Source organism: Ailuropoda melanoleuca, chromosome 2, assembly GCF_002007445.2.
Source record: "Ailuropoda melanoleuca isolate Jingjing chromosome 2, ASM200744v2, whole genome shotgun sequence".
Lineage (NCBI taxonomy): Eukaryota > Metazoa > Chordata > Mammalia > Carnivora > Ursidae > Ailuropoda > Ailuropoda melanoleuca.
This window is the reverse complement of record NC_048219.1, coordinates 180,754,439-180,774,216: the sequence shown is the minus strand read 5'-3', so window position 1 is coordinate 180,774,216 and position 19,778 is coordinate 180,754,439. Positions and strand designations below refer to the sequence as shown.

At 43.5% G+C, this 19,778-nt stretch overlaps 1 pseudogene; it reads right to left on the bottom strand.

The window, feature by feature from the left end:
• Positions 1-13,060: 13,060 nt before the first annotated feature.
• LOC100468394 lies at positions 13,061-14,640 on the bottom strand (annotated as a pseudogene).
• Between the last annotated feature and the right edge of the window lie 5,138 nt (positions 14,641-19,778).

Below are 19,778 nucleotides of genomic sequence, written 5' to 3'. Positions count from 1 at the left end.
TTTTATAGTCTAGTAATTGTTTCTTTTTCTGAACGTTCCATGTGGTTTTTTTAAAAATACTTATTCTCTGTTTATTAACTTAGTTTTGTTATTTAGATCCTCTATAACCTTACTTACTTTTGTCTACTTGACTTGTTAATTTCTGAAAGAGGTATGCTTAAGTATTCCCAAAATATTATGTATTTGTGGGCTCATCAAATTTTCTTGTATTCCTGACACTTTTTGTTTTATATTTTGAAATCTGTTGTTAGATTTATAAACTATTCTTGACTATTATATATTCTTGGTGTATAACACCTCTTATAAATCTGAAATATTAAATTGTTTTGGATTTAGTTTGGTTTTAATATCGTTACTCCTACTTTTTTTTATTCATGTGTTTGCCATATCTTTATTCATCCCTCTATTTTCAGTTATTCTAAGTTATTTTGATTTAGAAGTATCTCTCATAAATACCATGTAGCTGGGTTTCTCCCTACCCAGCAAGAGAATCTTTAAATAGCAAAAATTATTTTTAGAATTTGAATGAAAGCTTAAAACTAAGTAAATGAAATTGAATAAAATTAAGACATAATAAATGGATAATTCAGAAAGGGAGGAAATATAAATGGCCTTAAACATATACAAAAATGTTCAACTTCACTTACAGTAAAAGAAAGATATCGAAATTTCATAAGAGACCATTTTTCACCTAAAGGTTGGCAAAGATCAAAAGCTTGATATCACTATGTGTTTGAAGGTATAGGGAAACAAACTCTTAATCATGGTTCAAAGGAATGCAAATTACTACAGAGCATTCAAAATGTAAAATGCGCTTACCTTATGAACCAATAATCCTACATGCAGGGCTTTCTTCTACAAATATACTTGCACATTTGCAAAACCACAAATGTGGAAGGATATTTATTACAGCATTGCTTGAACAAATAAAATATTGGAGACAACATAAACGCCTATCCATAGGGGACTACTGAGGTGAATTATGGTTAATCCACAAACTGAAATCATTTGCATTTGCATAGCATTGAAAACAATGATACAGCTCTCTATATACTGATATACAACAATTTCTAAGATATTCATTTCTAAGATATACATTTTTTAAGTAAAAAGAGTAGGTGACAAACCAGTGTTATGGTAGGCTACCCCATAATTATGCCAATGTTTGCACGTATGTAGACTATCTCTGGAAGGATATACAAGATATTACTATTTGTAATGGTATCTGCCTCAGGAACAAAGGTGGTAGGGACACAACCTCCCAGCACACTCTCTTGGACTCTTTAAGGTATGTAATATGGACATGTAACATCTAGTTTTTTCAAATGGCTTATTCGAAAGTCACATAACAAGGACATTTTCTTTTGACCTTTCTGAAAACTTGTTTCCCAAAGTGATGTCTGGCTATCTATTATCTTGGTCACTTTGGTCCTCACCAGAGTCAAATCTTTAGTGAAATCATAATAATGTATTAAAATAATTATATATATATATGCTAATAATTAAATATTATTTTAAATATTTAATTAATTATTATTTAAATAATTAGATACCTTCTTTTTTCTTTCTTTCCTTCTTCCTTGTTTTCTTTTTTTTCTATTTTCAGTAGGGGGGGCTATCTAGAAAGAAGTATGTTGGGGAAAATGTATAATTGAAGATATCCATGAATTAAGTACAAGGACAAATAGTGTGAGTAAAAATTGGTTTGAGGGGCATCTGGGTGGCTCAGTCAGTTAAGCGTCTGACTCCTGATTTCGGCTCAGGTCATGATCTCAAGGTCTTGGAGCCTGCTTAAGATTCTCTCTCTCCCTCTTCCTCTGCCCCCTCTCCAAAATATCTGAGATGTGAGAGGAGGTAAAAACTGGCCTGATTCCTCTAATTAGCTCATGCATTTTTTTGTGATTTTGAAAAGTAAAATAAACAGGAACTTTCCAACCCCCCCGAAAGTAGTGAATTTGTTTGCACTGCATGCAAAGGAATTAAATTGTACAGCAAAACATCCCCAAGGCAAAAATCACTCATAATCTCACCACATGAAAAATTAACATAAAGTAACAAAATAAAAGACCCCTGCTCTGCTTTGTCAGTTATACTCCCTCAGAATGAAGCACTGTTCAGAATTTGGTACCTATTCTTGCAGACCTTATTCTGTATTTACAAACCTTTTTTCACCTAGAGGTTAAAGAGTCATACTGATATTTTAGTGTGAATTCTTTTAAATATTATAAAGGCTCAGGGTTTCTAAAAATATATTCTTGGGGCTCCTGGGTGGCACAGCGGTTGGGCATCTGCCTTCGGCTCAGGGAGTGATCCTGGCATTATGGGATCGAGCCCCACGTCAGGCTCCTCTGCTGTGAGCCTGCTTCTTCCTCTCCCACTTCCCCTGCTTGTGTTCCCTCTCTCGCTGGCTGTCTGTCTCTGCCAAATAAATAAATAAAATCTTTAAAAAAAAATAAAATAAAAATATGTTCTTATTGACCATTTCTATTTCTCTATGAAGTCCTTAATTATATCCTTTGATCTTTTTCCTGTTTGGGTGTTTTGGGGTTTTTTTTGGTCTTTCTTATTAGTGTGTTGGTGTTCTTTTCCTATTTAGGGAGATTGACCTTTGTCTGTTATATATTACAAAGTATTTTCTCCTGGTCATCTGTTCCCTATATCTTGGTTGCATTTAAGGTATCTTTTGTTCATTTCTGTGTGGTCCAGGCTGGCACTTTTTTCCTTTTATGACCTCTTAGTTTCATATCTTGCTTGGGACTACCCCAAGATCGTTAGCAGAAAGAAACTCTCATATATTTTACCTTATATTTGATAGTGTTGTTTTTTATATGCTATAGGTTTTTTTCACGATGAGCAATCCAATCCATCTGGAATTCATTTTCGTTTCTGGTGTGACCTAGGGTGTTCACTTATCTAATTATTCTGACATCATTAAATTAAATAACATCTAATTATTCCAACATCATTTAGTATATAATAGCTTGGGAGTTTGCTGGGTGCCCCCACCTCCCATCTGGGAGCAGGATTCTTAGAAGACTTAGCAGATTTGATCTTCCATTTCACTGCAGAACATTTCTTTCATGCCATGTAGCTTTCAGGATCATCTTCTATATTACAATGGCCACCTGAGGCTTAGGGTTACAGTTCACCCAAGGGTGACCCTCCACCTTCCCTGGGGGCCAGGAGGAGAAGGGAAGGAACATACCCTTCCACGTCATGCCACTCTGCCTCTTTAGCGTTCACAAGACCAACATAGAAGACAACCTTTGTTCCTTTAGCAAAAAGGACATTTCCAGAAGGGAACCACTACATAGGAGAATCAAACATTCTCCCTCAAATTGCCCAACGGTGGGCAGCTGGTGCCCTAGACCTTCATGACCCTGGGCTTCGGATGCTTCTTGAACAGCTTTCTAGCTGGCTTCTTCAGAACTTGGGCTGTTCCTTGTCCCTTTGCATTCTCTTCTTCAAGTCTTAAAGTAGAGAAACTCTATTTCCCTTCCTGGGGAAAACCCCACTTCTTTCCCAAGGAGCCTGGATTCTTTTCTTTGGATAAGGTTCTGAGTCTTAGTTTGGTCGTTTCATTCAACCCTGAGTTGCAGCCAGTGGCCCCACACGCACAGGGGGGTGGGCACCCAGCTCCTGGGAGATGGTGAAGCATCTCACTCTAGACAAATTACTTTTCTTCCCCTTAAAGACTGTGCAGTCTAAACCGTATCAAAGCAAGAATATTTCCTCTTAAAATTAATAGAATTGGTATCAGTTATTTTCCTGAAGAACAGACAAAGTGGCTTGTTTCTTTCCTGCCTTTCTTGGGGTCTGGGGGGAACTGCTGACATCACAGAAGCTCTAGCCTACCTCTTAATGGCTGCTCTCTCTGATACCCGGAGAAAGGTACCTGCCTTAACCTCTTCAAATCAACACTTGTCCTCTCATTGGGGATGGGATGGCTTGGCCCTTTCTTCCACACAATGCTTCCCTATAGGTTTGAAATATCATATACATTTTTTTTTTCAGTTCGAACATGAATTGGGATCTATGTCTATAGTTTCCATCCCAGGCACCAAAAACCCTAATGGCTTTAGGTGAAGCAGACCAGGCAGGAGAGCAGAGCAGGGGAGTGCTGGGAATTGGGACAACTACCACCCAGCTCCAGCCAAGTGTTGCCACGCGGGAATGCAGGCCCAGTGTGGCCGGAGCTTTCGATTTTAGACAAGAAGCCAAAACATCAGAATTTTTATGAGAAAACCCCCTACAGCCTTAAAAAGCAAATTAATCAGTCCAAACAAAATCTTTGTGTGCCAGTTTTCACTCCCTGCTTTATGTCCCACTCTTCCCTCGACCCGTTCCTGGGCCAGTGTGGTCTCGTTTGAAATACTGCTTGTGACAGACTGACGTGTCTGCTCCCCAAACTCGTGTATTGAAGTCCTAACCCCCATTACCTCAGAATGTGACTGTATTTGGAAACAGGGCCTTTAAAGCGGTGATTAGGGTTCAATGAGGTTGAGTGGGCCCTAAACTAATAAAATTGACATCCTTATAAGGAGATTTGGACCCAGACACACAGAGGAGACCGAGTGAAGACACCTGAGGAGGACGTCTACAACCCAAGGAGAGAGATCTTAGGTAAACAGCCACGCCTGCTGACACCTTGCTCTCAGACTCCTGGCCTCTGGAACTGAAAACATGAATATCTGTTGTTGAAGTCACCCAGTCTACTGTGCTTTGTAACGGCAGCCTGAGCAAACTGGTACACTGCCTCTTTTTCTTTTTTTCAAGATTTATTTATTTATTTTAGGGAGTGCACAGGCACAAGTGGGGGGAGGGGCAGCGGGAGAGGGAGAGAATCTCAAGCAGACTCCCCACTGAGCACAGAGCCCGATATGGAGCTTAATCTTATCACCCTGAGATCAGGATCTGAGCCAAAACCAAAAGTCAGACACTTAACCGACTGTGCCACCCAGGAGCCCCTCTGCTGACTCTTTTTAATTTTTTTCTATTATTATTTAAAAAAATATTTTATTTATGCGACAGAGACAGAGAGAGAGAGAACACAAGCAGGGGGAGCAGCAGCCAGAGAGAGATGAAGAAGCAGGCTCCCTACTGAGCAAGGAGCCCAATGCGGGGCTTGATCCCAGGACCTTGAGATCATGACCTGAGTCAAAGGCAGATGCTTAACCGACTGTGCCACCCAGGCACCCTGCTGCCTCTTTTTAAAAAGACTTCCTGGGGCACCTGGGTGGCACAGCGGTTAAGCGTCTGCCTTCGGCTCGGGGCGTGATCCCGGCGTTGTGGGATCGAGCCCCACATCAGGCTCCTTCACTGTGAGCCTGCTTCTTCCTCTCCCACTTCCCCTGCTTGTGTTCCCTCTCTCGCTGGCTGTCTCTATCTCTGTCAAATAAATAAAAAATCTTTAAAAAAAATTTAAAAAATAAAAAAATAAAAAGACTTCCTACTCATCACAATGTATGTGAATGCCGCAGCCTCCTTGAATAGTTAGAGGTCATTATACTTGAAGTTCAGAGAGGTAAATACAATAGTTGGCAGAGCCAAACTTGGAACGAACCCAGGAATTCAAGCACTGAGCTTCATGTTCTTTCCACTAGGTTTGTGGTGAGAGGGGCCGGACTAAGTTGTATGAACTTTTCTACTGCAGGAATGGGAAGTGGGGCACCTGGTGGCTCAGCCATTAAGCGTCTGCCTTCGGCTCAGGTCATGATCCCAGGGTCCTGGGATTGAGCCCTGAACCGGGCTCCCTGCTCGGTGGGAAGCCTTCTTCTCCCTCTCACACTCCCCTTACTTGTGTTCCCTCTCTCGCTGTCTCTCTCTGTCAAATAAATAAATAAAAATATTTAAAAAAAGAAAGAAAGAAATGGGAAGTGGCGAGGTGCCCATTATTGCCCTGATAACCAGGGGCTGGGGGATGGTCCATAAGAAGGGAGGACCCCTTGCCTGGCCCCACATAAAGATGTCTTCCTGGAGCAAACAGTGCCCTTCGGTCTTTGTGACCTGAGTGTCTGTGGGGGTGGTGGCTCACTGTCATCCCACCCAGGGCTGCCACGCTGACGTCTCCAGAAATTACCTCAAGGGTATGTGCTGGCCTTCTGAGTCTGACAAACTCTTATTTGGAATTCCATTTTGTATCAGAAAGTTATCCTCAGTAAGATTAGGGACACTTGCCACTGTGTAAGAAAAAATTTGTCTGGTCTTTTCCCTGATTCCTGAGATGTAGCCATTGGAATTCTGTGAGTGGTAGGAGAGTCTTCGTTATTCACAGTGGGTCCCTAGATAGTTTCAGGATGGGGACTGGTCATGCTGGAGAGCCTGCTCATGTGATTAGATCCTGCCAATGTCATGAAACACCAATAAAAACGCTGGACACCAAAGCTCAGTTGAGCTTGCTGGTTGGTGAGCCCATGAATATGCTGGGAGGGTGTCGCATCCTGATTCCATGGAGAGAAGACACGAAAGCTCCATGTTCAAGACTCTCCTAGACTCCATCCTACAGGTCTCTTCTTTTGTCTGGTCCTGATGCAGATGCTTTTTAATAAAACTGTACTTTTAAAAAAAGATTTATTTATTTATTTTAGAGAGAGAGTGGGGGAGCAGAAGGCAAGAGAGAGAGAGAATCCTCAAGCAGACTCCCTGCTGAGCGTGGAGCCCAACGCGGGGCTTGATTCCAGGGCCCGAGATCATGACCTGAGCCAAAATCAAGAGTCATTGGCCGCCTAACTGACTGAGCCACCCAGGTGGCCCAATAAAACTATGATTCTATATATAGAGCTTTCCCGAGTTCTGTGAGTCATCCTAGTGAATTATCAAACCTCATAGGGTTGTGGGAACCCCTGAATTGTAGCCAGCTGGTCAGAAGCATCGGTGACTTGGGGACCCCCCCCCAACTAGCAGGTGGCATCTGATATGAGGACAGTCTTACTGGGGACTGGTCCCTTAACCGGTAAAGTCTCTGCTCACTTCAGGCAGTTACTGTCAAAATCGCAGTATTGTACCTACTCTTTCCCTGTGGTCGGGTCTAACTTTAAGGAATGATGTTGTGCCCAACACCTGTGAGGATCCCAACGTGGTCTTCAGCTGCTGTTGGCTCCTGCTGCCATTTACTGAAATAACCTCATTTCTGCCTGGCGGCAAACTCTGCCCCCATTCCTGACCCAAGAGCTCTTAGGTGTGGCTCCCACTCACCCTTTCCCCACCCAACACACACACCTCTTTCCTACTTCCACATCCTCCATGGGCTCCTGGGGGCATCTGGCTCTTCCTGAACTCAGGGCAGGGAGAACTTTGAGCTTATCTCAGGCCCATCTGCCTCCATATCTCGGATGTCCTCATAGTGGGATTTCTCTTCCAGGAAGCTGGTACAGGTCTTTGCTGTTCTCTGATTTTCAAAATCATTGGTGGAGGAGATACATAGGACACGGCCCCGATCACAAGACACACAACAGCCTGGAAGAAGGAGGAGGAAGAGAAGAAGAAGGGGAAGGGAGAAGGAGGAAGAATTAACATTGGAGGGCTTACTATGCGCCGGTCACTGTTCTGAGACTTTTCTAATATTAAATTCATTTGATTCCCACATCAACACTACAGTTTCTATTACTATCCTAATATTTTAGAAAGCAGAGTGGTAGGGATTCAAAATAATCTGCCCAAGTCATACGGCTAGTAAAATCAAAGCCCAGAATTCCAAAAGTGGGTGTTGCAGTGATTGTGAACGCTTGTCATGAATATGCTGTGTAGACGGACACGTGAGTTGTATCTTTCCCCTGTGTCAGTTCCATTTGATCACAAAACAAGGTTAACATAATTAGCAGATTCAGGATTCCAAACTCAGTGACATCTCACCACGTGTTTAACCTTGGCTTCGTAGAAGTCACACAGCCAAGGGCACCTGGGTGGCTCAGTTGGTTAAGCGTCTGACTCTTTTTTTTTTTTTAAGATTTTATTTATTCATTATTCACCTGAGAGAGAGAAAGAGAGGGAGAGCATGAGCCAGCAGGGGGGTTGGGGGAGGCAGAGAGAGAGGGAGAAGCAGACTCCCTGCTAAGCAGGAAGCCAGACCTGAGGCTTGATCCCAGGAACCTCCCCCCACCAAGATCAAGACCTGAGCCCAAAGCAGGTGCCCAATTGACTGAGCCACCCAGCCACCCCAAGGGTTTGACTCTTGATCTCAGCTCAGCTCAGGTCTTGATCTCAGGGTCATGAGTTCAAGCCCCGCGAGTTGGGTGTAGAACTTTCTTTTAAAAAAAAAGTCACGCAAGACACAAGGCGAGTCACACAACAAACAAGATAGAACACGTGAAGGAAGTCAATAAATCAAAAGCAAGTCAGTCTGAGCCACCCCTGAGATAAGGCCTGAGAGATAAGGCCTCGGTCTGGTCCGGGTTGGCTCTCGGCACTGACTGCTTATTGTGTTCAAGCCGTGAAGGATCTCGGTTCTGTTCAGAGATCAATTGGGCAGAGCCTTTGGCAGCAGCTGCCTTTTTGAAGTGGTCAGATACAGAGGGGTCAGTGTCCAGAGAGTGTGACCGTTTGCTGAAAAATCCTCCTTTTTAAAAGGGATTTAGTCAGTGTCGGGCCTTTGCAGACCTCCTCTGTTTCTGCGGGTTATTGCTCTGGGTGTGTCGTCGGCCGGTGCTGCTCTGGGCGATATCTGGTCTGAACCGCTGTGCCCTCGGCTGCCTGCCCCATCGCTGCTTGACGCAGGCCACCGCTTGACGTGACTGACTCCATCTTGCTTTCTACAGTGCTCTGTACTGACTTCCACTCACTAGAGCTCCTCGCCATTGCCTCTCCTTCTGCCATCTCGGGTAAGTCGTCTGCTGTTCGGAGCAGGAAATACTGGCTTTCAGTAACCAAATGTGTTCTTTTCTAAATATTTCATCACACATCTAAACTTGAAATTTTGCAAACAAATAACATGATGATTTTCTTCTCTGCTGTGTCGGTCTTTCCCCCAAAAGGAATGAGATGAAACACCCCAGCCTCTACTCCCTTCATGGGGGAGGGCCACCCGTGCAAAGGGAACCACTGGGAATGTTGCTATATTCTGACACTTGAATGGGGCCCCCCACACAGACATAAAAGAATTTATTGAAACCAGAGGCAGCGTGATATGGTGAAAAGAGCAAGGGTTGTATTAAAATGCTCACAATGTTTCATTAAGAAGAAACAAAAACAAGTTACAAAACCATTTCAACGATTCATCTCTCCCTCCCTCTCTCTCTCACACACACACAAAATTGGAAATATACACGCCAAAATTAACAATGGTGGTAAATTATATGTGACTTTTATTCTTTATATTTTCCTGTATGTTGTCCTAATTTTTTTAAATGAATTTCTTTGTAATAAGATAAAAATATTCACGGCAGTAAAGCACGTGGGCTGTAATGGACACACAGTCCCGGCTTTGTTACTTACTAGCTATGAGACTCTGGGCAATTAATAAGCCTCGGTTCTCAACAATTAAACAAGAATAACGCATATCAAATTTACAGGGCTGTTGTGGGGATGAAAGATAATATNCGTGGGCTGTAATGGACACACAGTCCCGGCTTTGTTACTTACTAGCTATGAGACTCTGGGCAAGTTACATAACCCCTTGAATAAGCCTCGGTTCTCAACAATTAAACAAGAATAACGCATATCAAATTTACAGGGCTGTTGTGGGGATGAAAGATAATATAAGTAAAGTTCATCACTTGATTAATGATTATCATCATTGTAATTTACCAGGGTGTCCTGTTTAATCTATAACCAGGGCTCTGTTCACAATGGATAGAAAGTATTGATTCGGGAGGCCTGGGGGAGGGCCTGAATTCTCCATCTCTAACAAGCTCCTAGGTAATGAAAAGACCTCTGGTCCAGAGACCACATTTTGAGTAGCAGTCCAGAGGGATGAAGCCACTGAGGGAAAAGAATGTATAGCTGATCACTACAGGTATTTTCATGCTGGGAGCATTTGGAAATTCTGGAAACAGGCAGGAGGTTGAAAGTCCAGGCTTTCAAGGAGAGCCATTTAGGCGGGACAGAGAAACTAGAATGAATGTTGGCAGAACTTACAGGGGACTTCCAGCACACAGCCAGTTTCTCCCTAGGAACATTTGCCAGATTCTAGGGTTGCAAAGTGAGAGATTGAAAAGCTAAGAAGAAAAGCCTTCAAAAAGCAGAGTGTTGCTTTCAGCAGTCTTGAGATATATGTAGGATTAAAATGTAATTTTATTTATTTATTTATTTATTTATTTATTTATTTATTAAAAGATTTTATTTATTTATTTGACAGAGATAGAGACAGCCGGCGAGAGAGGGAACACAAGCAGGGGGAGTGGGAGAGGAAGAAGCAGGCCCATAGCATAGGAGCCTGATGTGGGTCTCGAACCCATAACGCTGGGATCACGCCCTGAGCTGAAGGCAGACGCTTAACCGCTGTGCCACCCAGGCGCCCCTAAAATGTAATTTTGAATAAGAGGCTCTGCTCACCTAATTCCAACGTGTCTGGGGGGTGGGACGGGGGACACCACCATGTGGTGCTTGGACACCAGCTGGGTGTCCTATAGCTCAACTGGATTCTGGACCTGGGAAAGCATCAGCTTCCACAGGTGAGGGGCTCGGCCCCACAAGACTTCCACCCACCCCTGCAGATGCCGAGCTCGAGCCCAGGTGATCTGTGCTTCTGACCACCCAGCTGCAGTTTGGAGGTTCCCGTGATCCCCTCCTTAGGCTTCAGATGCCAGTCACAAGGACAGGTGGTTATCTAGACTTCTGACCAACTAGCTCTAAATCAGAGGGTCCCAGGATTTTGGCTTTGATTAATTTGCTAGAGCAGTTCCCAGAACTCAGGAAACCCCATTACTCACTAGATTACTAGTTTATTATGAAGAATTTAATTTTTTTTAATTTTTATTTTTTATTTTTTAAAAAAGATTTTATTTATTTATTTGACAGAGACAGCCAGCAAGAGAGAGAAAACAAACAGGGGGAGTGGGAGAGGAAGAAACAGGCTCCCAGCAGAAGAGCCTGATGTGGGGCTCGATCCCAGAACGCTGGGATCACGCCCTGAGCCGAAGCCAGACGCCCAACGACTGCGCCACCCAGGCGCCCCTTAATTTTTATTTTTTAAACATTTTATTTGTTTATTTGACAGAAAGAGACAGCCAGCAAGAGAGGGAACACAAGCAGGGGGAGTGGGAGAGGAAGAAGCAGGCTCCCAGCGGAGCAGGGAGCCCTATTCGGGGCTAGATCCCAGGACCCTGGGATCACGCCCTGAGCCGAAGGCAGACGCCTAACGACTGAGCCACCCAGGTGTCCCTATTACAAAGAATTTTAAAGGAGATAAACAAACCTCCAGATGAAGAGAAACATAGGACAGTGTCCAGAACAAAGAAGCTTCTGTCCCCACGGACTTTGGGCCAGGATGGTGGCATGTGGATGCCTTCTGCCTCCCCAAACCGAAAGCTCTCCAAACCCCATCCTTTGGGTTTTTTATGGAGGCTTCAATCCAGAGGCATGTGGATTAAATCACTGGCCATCAGTGATTTGATTCGGCCTCCAACCCCTCTCCCCTCCTTGCAAATCAAGGGTTGGGACGGAAAGTTCCAATCCGCTCTTCATGGTTGGCTCCCCTGGCAATTAGCCCCCATTCTTAGGTGCTTTCCAAAAGTCACCTTATGAATGTAAACCCAGTTGGGGTGGAAAGGGGCTCGTTAGAAACCATAAGACACGCATTGCACCTTTATGGCTCTGGAGTGATTTCAGGAATTGAGGACGAGAGAGCAAATATTATAGCAAAAGATTCTCCCATTGCTCTTATTGGTCAGGGAACTCCTAGGATCTTGAGAGTTGTGAACCAGAAACCATCCATGAAGACCAAATGGATATGAGGAATGTATTTTGGTCATGTGCACGACTGACTAATATCTCATAAATCACAGGGTCACAATAACAATGCCAAAGGCAGGAGGGGTAAATGGGGCTCGTGTGCTCTAACATGCTAGCATTATGCATTAAAACCAATCGTTTGCATTAGACTTCTGCTCTTGCTGCATAACAAACAATCCAAATCATTAGTGACTTAAAACGACAACTGCTGCCTTACGGGTACGGCTTCTGTGAGTCAGCGGCACCTGGAGTAGGCGTGGTGGGAATGGCTTGTTTCTGTTGTATGGTGTCTGAGACCTCAGTTTGAAAGGTTCAAAGGCTGATGGCTGGAAGAATCTGGAAATGCCCGATGACTCAGGGGCAAGGATTGTCGTCCAGAGTGTCCTCACATGGCTTTTCCGTGTGGCTTGGCTTCCTCGTAGCAAAGCAGCTTTAGGGTAGTAGGATTTACTACATGGCAGCTCAGGGCTGCAAGCATGAAGGTTCCAAAGAATAAGGCAGAAGCGGCCTGATCTTTCGTTACCCTTCTTCAAAAGTGACACAGCATCCCTTGGCCTTACTCTTTTAGTCAGGGCGGTTACACGCTCTCCCAGATTCAAGGTGAGGGAAATCAGACTCCAATTCCTAATGGAAGAATGGCGAGATCAGTGATAGGATTACATGTGTTTCCAAAGAAATTGAGGCAGTCCACTTTGGAAAAAAAACGAAACAAAACAACTTCCCATATTAGCCATCTGTTTAGGGTGAGGAAATACTTGGCAGGAGGTAGTGATAATGGTTACGTAACAAAGTGCGTATCGTTAATGCTACTGAGTTGTACATTTAAAATGGTTGAAGTGGCCAATTTCATGGTATATATATTTTGCCACCATAAAAAAATCAGAGAGGGAGGAAAGGAGGGAAGAAAGAAGGGAAGGGAGGGAGAGAAAGAAGGAAAGGAAAGAAAGAGGGAGAGAAAGAGACCCAGACCAGCCCGGGGCTGAAGTCAGGTAGGAGCTAGGTGGGAAATCAGGCATGACATTCTTCAGAGAAAATCTGGATTTCACGTCCGTGTTCCTACCTGTGCATAAAATTTGTACCCCCAAGACTCCTCAATGTAGAAGCTTGTTAGGGCGTTTGCAGATAGTCTGAAGGATAGTAGAGGGTTTGGCTGGACCCATGATGAAGTGTACTCACTAAAATAAATGAGAGGTTAAGAATAAAACCAAAGGACCAACTTGCATTTCCAAACCCACGATTTCAACAGAAGGTTTATGAGACCAACCTTGGGAGACTAACGTATAATTCCAACATCATTACTGAGTTTCTCAAATTCGTGTTTAATGAACAGTGACGCTGAGCTGGGAGCAAATGTCGTGGGTGGAAAGATCACCAGTATAGTCTCTGGGAGGTGCAATGCCCGAATGATATTTTGTGGATAATTGTATAACGAGGATGCAGTAATGCCACCAAACAATGGGCACACTGTCTGTTCCAAATGAGGAAGTAAACAGTTTCCAGTGCCGTCATCACATATTTGGTTTTTGGTTTTCGGGGTTTGGTTTTGTTTTTTGTTTTTGAGATCTGATGTCTGATCTTCTGAGAAAAATCTCATTTTTGACTGGGCTCCGTCCCAGAGGTAGAAGCTCTCGGAGAGGCCAGCCCCGTCTCTTGGCAATCTGTTCCCGGGGCTTTGCTTTGACCTCTTTCATTCTCTTGGCCAAAAGTCGAGCATATTCTGCAACGTCTTCCTTATTTTTCTCAGCATGCTGTTTCCCCAGGGCAATTCGCCGACATCTGTGTCGGAGGACATTTGGACGCACGGAGTCCCGAGACGCTGGATCCTGGGCGCTCTGGTTCTAGGTTTCTTACCTTCTTTGTTTAGGGACTTTCACACAACATACGGGCGGACATCATCTTCTTTAGGGAGAGACTGAACACTTTGCGGATTCTGCTGGCTCTTTGGGGCCCCAGGTGACAAGGCACAGTGGTATCAGTGAGAACACTGAGATTGGCATCCGCATTGCAACCCTGAACAGATTTGCCCTTTCTTTCTCCAGTCCTCCTTGGTCTATCGCAGGAATGCTCCTTACCCAGCAGGAGGCGGACGAGGCTATGGGTCAAGAGCCCTGCTTCGTGGGAAAGCCTTGTCTGTCATCGCCTCCATTGCTCCAGACCACAAAACCTTCCATTCTTCACCCAGGGCATCGGCAGCGACTTCTGTGGCCAGACGCTTCTTATTAAAGGTACAAAGTTGGCGTTTCTCATCCACGTCAATGAGTCTCTTGCAGCCGGTAGCTGGGAAAGAGATGTTCCCTCTCATCCTAAAGCAGCCTGCAGCCTGCGAGGTGCCATGGAAAAGAGTTGCCATCACGTGTTCTAAACATTATGGGGACATTCGATTTTATAGCTTTATCCAGAGAGCAGGATTCATCCGCTGCTAAATAGAACACCGGCAAGATAGAGGAGAGAAGAGGAATGGAATGTGTAGGGGCCCAGGGCAGGCCGGCCCAAGATGGGCCACTTTGGCATGAAGGTTATTTTGAGCTGAAGGCAATTAAGACCCTGAGGACTCAATAGAAAATTTGCCCTTCCCTTAACTACTTAGAAGAATTTAAATTGGGGATCCTTCCCAAAATAATGGTTATTACCAGAGATAAGTTTTATCTGCGTGACCTATCTGTATGTCAAGGAAAATGTCCAATTACCAACATCTGCTCTGCTTGCTTGCCTGTGCATTGCATTCCTTTCCCCTGAAGTCCTCAGACCCCAACGCCCTGCTCCTTAGTTCAGGATGACGTATCTACCTCGTTGTGCCTGTCTTTCGGAATTTCCATGTCTGTTTGAATTCCCTGTATGTACCCTGTTAAATCTGATTTTCTCTGTCTCGTGTCAATTTGATTCTTAGTCCAGCTGCAAGGACTTTGAAGGGGGCAGGATATTCTGGCCCCCCCGACAAGTGATACTCCTTATTCCATTCCTGTGATGTTCTCACCCATGTCCTCCCTCGCATTTGTATAACTAGGGAGTTGGATGACAAAATCTAGACAAAGTAAAGATCTCAATTCAACTTTACAGTTACTGAACGAATATTTATTGAGGGACCGGATGGAAAGTCAACCATCTCCAAAGATGGGAAATAAATTATTTTTTTAAATTTTATTTATTTATTTGACAGAGAGAGAGAGACAGCCAATGAGAGAGGGAACACAAGCAGGGGGAGTGGGAGAGGAAGAAGCAGGCTTCCTGCTGAGCAGGGAGTCCGATGCAGAGCTCTATCCCAGGACCCTGGGATCATTCCCTGAGCCAAAGGCAGACGCTTAACAACTGAGCCACCCAGGCACCCTGGAAATAAATTATTCCATGGAGATTTTAAATTCTGTTAGGTGGGATTAGAACAGACTTTAGGACTACTTTTTCCCCACTCTCAAGGTGATACCCTTCTGAATGTTTAATCTGGTGTCCCATGAATTATACATTTTTTTCTACTTTGTGGGGAACACAATCTATTCCTGTCTCTATATGATTTCTGAGGATCGTTCCCTTCGGTGGGTTTTCCCCCAAGCTTGGGTGATTTCTTCTCAATCATGCGTCAATCAGAATTCAGCTGAAGACTCAAAAGGGACTCTCTGTAGGTCTCCTGAGTGTTCTCTCCGTCCCTCTTTCTGGGCAGGGCTCTCTTATGCAGCATAAGACCTGAGGGATGGGAAACAAAAAATATGATCCTTGTGGTTGCTTACTACCCGGAGAGAGTTTCTAGGCCTAAGCTCAAGGAACTGGACCCCAGGTGGAGCTTGGTAGAGCCCCTGAGCTGAAAAAGGGGAACTAGTAGTTGGGGAGGCCAGGAATTCACAGGCGGGTTCCCCAAGAAGAGAGCTCCGCCCACAAAGAGGGACAAGCATTGTTTCATATTTTGCCCATTTTTCCCTTGTTTCATGGGGGAGGGCAAATCTAGCCCGTTACTTCATTTTGGCTGGAAACAATCACATAGATTTTATATTAGAAGACATTATTTATTGCTGTCTCCCTTAAAAATTGCTCTTGACTCCCAACATATGTTATCTTTTATACTGAGGAGTTGGTTTACTGTCTTCAGTATGAGGAAGGAGGGTTGTCAAGATAGGTGTCAGATGGGAGTTGGCAATTCTCTTTAATGATACTACAGGTGTCTCTGTGGAACTAATTAGCTACAGGTTGACCACTATGATAGATAGCGCTGGTCTTGAATTTGGCTTCTCATATAAATAAAATCGAATTTGTAGTTTGAGTTTCTAGATTCCATTTTATGAAGTCTCTTCTCTCTTTTATTACAGTTGCATCTCTGGGGTACATCATGGGGTAACCTTTAGGATATGTAATCACTAGATGTGTAAGTGTAAATGCAGGCCACTTTATTCTAGAGTAAATGCAATCCACTTTATTTAGAGTGGTATGAATAAAACAGATCTTTTTTTAAAAAAATATTTTATTTATTTGAGAGAGAGAGAGAGCATGTGCGTGAACACGTGAACAGGGAGGGAGAGAATCTCCAGCAGGCTCCACGCTGAGTGCCAAGCCTGACAAGGGGCTCGATCCCACAACTCTGAGATCGTGACCTGAGCCAAAACCAAGAGTTGGCTGCTTAACTGACTGGACCACCCAAGTGCTCCTAAAATATATCTTGAGACAAAAGAAAAGGAAAACCCACACATTCGGGGATGTGCCACAAATAGTCAAATAATGGTGTTGGAAACTCCTTTTGACAACTGGCAGAAGTTTTTATTTGGCCATGGACTGTCTATTTCATCATTTTCAGTGAGGGAGAATGTGTAGAAAACACCTTATATGGGGGGGAAAACACTAAAAATCATTTCTAAATCATTTAAATCATTTAACTTTATAACTGTTAGGGTACCTTTGACTATATGATTAATTCACTGTCACATTTGTCAATCTTCTAATATTTTTGACTCTTTATTTGGTTTCACTGTCCATCCTTCCTTCAGGCCAGGTCTTCCCATTGGTTTCTTTCTTTTTTTTTTTTTTTTAAATATTTTATTTATTTATTTGACAGAGATAGAGACAGCCAGCAAGAGAGGGAACACAAGCAGGGGGAGTGGGAGAGGAAGAAGCAGGCTCATAGCGGAGGAGCCTGATGTGGGGCTCAATCCCATAACGCTGGGATCACGCCCTGAGCCGAAGGCAGACGCTTAACCGCTGTGCCACCCAGGCGCCCCTTCCCATTGGTTTCTGAAGTACGTAACTGCTACAAGGCACTAGGAAACCAGGCAGTACATGCAATCATTAATTCATTCAATAATCCTGGACAAGTTATCCAACCTCTTTGAACCTCATTTTTCTTATCTGAAAAATAGAGATAATAATCGTACCAATATTGAAGGAATTTTTTGGTAAGAGTAAGTGTGTGAGCGTGCGGGCATGTACGCGCGTGTCTACTGCAAGAACAATGCCTGAGTGAGTCATAATGGAAACTCAATAACCAATAGCTACTATTCATTTTGCTCAAGCATCCACTGTCAGGAAAGAAGTATACATATTAATAAAATGTCTGTCATACCTCTTCCAGGGACTGATTTCTGAAATATAGCATGATGAGATTCTCATCTATTCTTCATCTATTAATAGCACAACCCATAAGAAGGTCATTTGTCCAGGCTACAGAGGGATTGCAAAAAAAAAAAAAAAAGTCTCTCAACTCCAGGGATTTGAAATTTTTCCCATCTAATAGAGGCAATAGAGTCAGTGATATTTATCTCAGCTGTAGTCTAAGATATGATTGCTGAGATATCTGGCACTTACCAAGCCCACGGATCCTGATTTTGAATCAGTTCCCCAACAAGAGAGTTGACTTAAAGTTTGTATTCCTCTGTCAAAGAGCATTCAGATTTGGGTTGTCTGGTTTCAAGTGAACTATCTTTCAAATTTGAAATAGATCACACACTGACAATATTATGACTAATGGGTGCAGGGATCCATTCACCTTCCTGCCACCCAAGACAAGCCTTGTATGTAAGTTCCCTTTTCTAGTATTAAAATTGCCACCTGCCAACCTGGAGTGGCCTGCTTCTTTCTTCAGTCTCTCCCTGACCTCTGAGTATGGGGGCTGGTTTCAGATTACACCAGGAAAGCTCCTGAGAGATTTGCAAACCTACATACACATACGGCGGAATACTATTTGGCCATCAAAAGGAATGATGTACTGATACATGCTACGAAGGGGATGAACCTTGAAAATATACTAAATGAAAGAAGCCAGGCACAGAAGATCACAGATTGTAGGATTCCATTTACATGAAATATCCACACTAGGTAAATCTATAGAAACAGCAAACAGAAAGTGGGGGGTAGGGGTAGGGGTGCTGGGGTTTCCTTTTAGGTGGATGAGAATGTTTTGCAGCTGGAGAGTGATGGTGGTCACACAACATTGTGAATGTATTAAATGTCACTGAACTGTTCACTTTAAAACAGTTAATCTTGGGGCGCCTGAGTGGCTCAGTCACTTAAGTGGCCAACTCTTGATTTTGGCTCAGGTCATCATCTTGGGGTCCTGAGATCAAGCCCCACGTCAGGCTCTGCACTCAGTGGGGAGTCTGCTTGAGGATTCTCTCTCCCTCTACCTCTGCCCCTCCCCCTACTTGCACTCTCTCTCTCTCAAATAAGTCTTTAAAAAAAAAGTTAATTTTGTTATGTCAATGTCACCTCAATTTCTAAAAAAAAAGTGCTATCTTAAAATTAATGCACAGGTTTTAAGGGGACAACTTGATGAGTTTTAACTAGTGCATTACCTGTGTAAACAACAGCCCCATCAAGAATAGAGCATTGCCATCACTCCGGAAAGTTCCCTGGTATCGCTTTTCTTACCACACTATTAACTCCCAGAAGCAAACATTGCTCCAATTTTAATTCCCATAGGTTGTTTTCCTCTGTTCTTGAACTCCACGAGTTGCACAGTGTGTAATCTTTTGCATCTGGCTTCTTTTACGCAACAGAATTTTTTTGAGATTCATGTTGTTGAATAAATCAGTAGTTTGTTTCTTTTTAGTGTTGAATACTAATATTTCAGACCAGTTTATCTGATCTTCTGAGAAACATTTAGGTTGTTCCCAACTCTTTGTTATTATGAAGAAAGATGCAACAAACATTTTCGGTGGGCACATTATTTTATTGGGGGGAGTACTATCTAGGAGTGGAAATGCTGAATCGTAGGTAGATATAAGGTAACTCACAAGAAACTGCTGGTGTCCCATAGCAGTTGTTCCATTTTACACTCACACAAGTCAGATGTGAAAGCCCCAACTGTATAACCTCTCCAACATTTGGTCTTGATTGCCTTTTAAATTTTAATTTTTCTAGTGTTCTCTCATTGTCTTCAATTTGTATATGCATCATGAAATGGTATCTCCTTGTCCTCTTTAAAAAGTCAGCTTTAGGGGCACCTGGGTGGCTCAGTCGTTAAGTGTCTGCCTTCAGCTCAGGTCATGATCCCAGGGTCCAGGGATTGAGCCCTGCGTCAGGCTCCCTGCTCAGCGGGAAGCCTGTTTCTCCCTCTCCCACGCCCCCTGCTTGTGTTCCCTCTCTCGCTGTGTCTCTGTCAAATAAATAAAATCTTTTTTTAAAAAAAAGCACCAGCTTTATTTACTTACATACAATAAAACTCACCCATCTGGAGTGTATAATTTGACTACTTTCAATGAATGTACTCATGTAACCACTACCAGAATCAAGATACAGAGTAACGTCCCCCTGACCAGTCAATCCCCTCCCTCATCTACAGTCTCTGGCAACCACTGATCTGCTTTCTGTCACTACAGTTTGCCTTTTCTAGAATCTTATATAAGTGAAATCATAACGTACATAGCTCTTGGGCGCCTGGGTGGCTCAGTTGGTTGGGGGCTGCCTTTGGCTCAGGTCAT